We start from the raw sequence: 3,650 nt of genomic DNA, 5'->3' as shown, positions 1-3,650 counted from the left end.
CAACTCTTTGCAACATTATGGACTGTAGCCCGCCAGGCTCCTCTGTCCATGGGATTCTCCAGGCAAGAGTACTGGAATGGGTTGCCATGTCCTCCTCCAGGGGATCTTCCCAATCCAGGGATCTAACCCAGATCTCCCTCATTGCAAATGTATTCTTTACCATCTGAGCCACCCCATTTAATATCGTGGTGGCCAAAAAGTTTGTTTGGGTTTTCCTGTAACATCTTACAGAATAATGTTATGGAAAAATACTAACAACCTTTCAGCCAGCCCAATGTTTTTGGACTGCAGTTGGCCGCAGGTAACTGAAATTGTGGAAAGTGTAATGGTGGGTAAGGAGGCTAGGGTGGGGGATGGGATCGACTATACTATTATTAAAATTAATGCTGGAGAAAATGAAGAAGGTCCAGTTCACTATCTCACTTCCAATATATTGTCCCAAATGATATCAGCTCCTGGGTGTCCCTAGGCCACAACAAGGAAGACCGGATCTGGAAGCCCCAGGGGGATGTGATGGGTCAAGCCAGGGTCTTCTGATGTCCCACCAAGTAGTCCCTGTGGCCTCGACCCCCGCAGGCAAGTGGGACCCACTGGCTCTGACCTCCCGGTTCTGAAACTCCAGATGTCCTCACTCCGCAGGGCAGGCTTTAAAATCTATTTTAAGGATGAAGGACAGTAGAACAAGGCTTATGAGTCCCCCGAGACAGAGTGACCTGACCTTGGAAGTGAAGAGAGTGACTTTCTAGCCGGAGAGAGGCCACCAGGTCAACCTGACTCATGAGCTTCATTCCAGACACAGCAAGCACAGCTCGGACGTCCAGGCCGAGTGTGGGGGCTGCTTTATGTGAGACCCCACTCCTGGGACCTGGCCACTCAGGGAAGGGGACTCACTGCCCCAAGTCACAGCTTCAATTTCCCCTGAGAACGTGGCCCTGCTGGTTCATTGGTGGGTGCGTGAATATTTGCAGGGGGCTTACTTTGTGCTGGGCCCTGGGCTGAGTCTGGGGACACAAAGGGTGCACAGACGTGGTCCCCCTGCTCCCCCGTCAGGACACAGGAAATACACACACCCACGTGAGGGAATTACAGCTGAGGACTGTGAAGAAAGCAACCCAGGAATGTGACTGAGAAAACCTGGGGGGTGACTGTTGCCCCCAGGATGGTCAAAGAAGAATTCTTCAAGGAGGAGACAGAGGATGAGAAGGTACTAGGTAGAAAGAAGGGGCAGGGGTGAAGATGCTCCCGCTTTTCTCCTTCGCAAGGTCCTGTGACCTTGCAGCTCTTCTCACTAAAGTCGCACAGTCTATTTCCCCATCTTGAATCTGGGCTTGGCCATGGACTTGCTGTGGCAATAGCTTTCAGGAGACCTGACCTACACTGAGGCTTGAAAACATGCTTTCAGGAGTTTACCTTCCCCCGGACTCCTGCCTTCACCCCCAGCAAGCCTGCTGGAGAGGTGCAAGAGACACATGGATGAGAGTCAAGTTGTCTCAGCCTTTGTAGCCAAGGCCAGGCTAGACCAGTCAACAGCCCTCGAATCACCTTCATGTAAGGGAACCCAGCCAAGGTCAGCAGGGCCACTACCCAACCCACCACTGACCGAAGATGCATGAGAGGCCCCAAGCAAGGTCAACCAATCCCTAACCAGACCAGCAGGGCAATTTGGCTGTCTCACTGCCTCCTAAGAAAACATGGATTTTTTTTTTTTAAACAAGAACTCCGTTTTTTATTTCATCATTTCTTGCATTTGAAGTACTCCTCGATGACGTCCTTGGCCCGAGATTCTTTGCCATAGTCCTTAACCACCACACAACTTGACGGGGTTTTCCCTCTCTGTCAGTTTTACAGAGGCCTACCCATTCCCCGAGTTTCTTGTTGTTATCAACCTCGATAAGGCTGATTTGATGCTCATCACAAAGGGCCTCCACCAACTTGACATACGTAGGCTCATCACAGTTGGACACAAGCACACGTGGATGGGCTTGGCGCTTGTCTAAAGCCTTGGCAGCTTCGTGACTTCCACACGCTGGAATTCCATCGTGGATGAGGGCAGCCTTCAGCACCTGTTGCAAAGCAGTATTAACGTCCACTACACCTCCAGCAGCAATGCCTTCCTCCGCCATGGAGGTGGGTTACCGGTGGAGCTGAATCTTGAACGCACCTGAGCCTCAGCCTCTGTGCGAGCCCGTGGCGGCAGAGAAAGGGGGATGATTATTTTTTTAAGTCACTAGGTTTGGGGATGGTTTGTTACCTGGCAACAGTTAACTGATACAGGGGGACAGCATTCCAGGCCACAGGAATCGTATTTACAGAGGCTCAGAGGCAAGGAAAGAGCTTCATGAGTTGAGAGAAACAAAAAAAGCCAGAGCACCTGAAATGTGATAAAAGGACCAGGTGGGAGAGAGAAAATGAGATCCAGGAGGTGGGTGGGAGCCAGATCGCGCACAGCCTTGACAGGGGCTTGGGTATTTTTCTAAGTAGAAAGGGGAGCTAGTAGAAAGTTGTAAGAACATGGTGGAGCAGGGTCAGAGCAAGCATGTAATGGATTTACTCTCAAAACTTCCCTCTGGCTGTTCTGGAGGAAATGAATTAGAAGGAGCAACAGAGGAAGTTAAGAGCCCACTTGTAGGGTTCTTCCCTTTGCAAAGTAGGGGCTGGTTACAAAATCTCAGAAAGTAGGCATACGGGGAAACTGAAGCTTAGGCGAAGGGACTGAAATGAGTGGGATACAGCTTAAGAACTGCCTAAGGGGAAATTTATAGCTTCAGATGTTTGTATTAGACACAAGATAGGTTTCAAATCAATTATCTAAGCTTCTACTTGATGAAGCTCAAAAAAGAAGAGCTAATTTGAAGGACTTAGACAACCTGATTTCACACCTACGATGACACTGTAGTGATTGAGGCAGGGTGCTGCTACTGGCAAAATTACTGATACAAAGATCAATGGAAGAGAATAGAGAGTTCCCAAACAGACCCAAACACACAGGGCCAGTTGATTTCGACAAAAGTGCCAAAATAATTCAAGAAGGAATCAATATAAAAAAATAAAAGAACTTGACATTTACCTTGTGCCATATACAAAAAACTGACGTGAAGTAGATCATAGACTGAGGCATAAAAGCAAAAATTATAAAATTTCTAGAAGAAAATATAGAAGAAATTCTTTCAACCTTGGATTAGGCAAGAATTTCCTATAAAGGACACAAAATGTAGTAAATGTAAACAAAAAAGTCTTAATTGAACTTCATCAAAATTTAAACTTCTGCTCTTTAAAGACATTGTTAAATAATAAAAGTTAACCACCAACTGGGGGAAAATATTCATGATACAATGTTCTGACAAAGAACTTGTATCCGAAATATATAAAGAACTCTTTCAAATTAATACCAAAAAGATAAACCATTTTAAAAAATATATTTGAACAGACACTTCACAAAAGAAGATACACAAATAACCAATAAGCACATAAGATGCTTGACGTCATTTGTCATTAGAGAAATGTAAGGACAAATGACAGTGAGATGCTAGTCACCAGAATGGTTAAAACGAAAATTACTGACAATATACCAGGTGCTGGTGCTGACAAAGATATAGAGCCACCGGAATTCTCGTATATTGCTGGTGAGGATAGAAAATGATTCTTTGAAA

The 3,650-nt window shown here is 46.2% G+C and overlaps 1 pseudogene; it reads right to left on the bottom strand.

The window, feature by feature from the left end:
* Positions 1-1,734: 1,734 nt before the first annotated feature.
* Positions 1,735-2,123, bottom strand: LOC113897896 (annotated as a pseudogene).
* Positions 2,124-3,650: the final 1,527 nt, after the last annotated feature.

Source organism: Bos indicus x Bos taurus, chromosome 8 (assembly GCF_003369695.1).
Source record: "Bos indicus x Bos taurus breed Angus x Brahman F1 hybrid chromosome 8, Bos_hybrid_MaternalHap_v2.0, whole genome shotgun sequence".
In the NCBI taxonomy this organism is placed as follows: Eukaryota; Metazoa; Chordata; class Mammalia; order Artiodactyla; family Bovidae; genus Bos; species Bos indicus x Bos taurus.
This window is presented reverse-complemented; position numbering and strand designations above follow the sequence as displayed.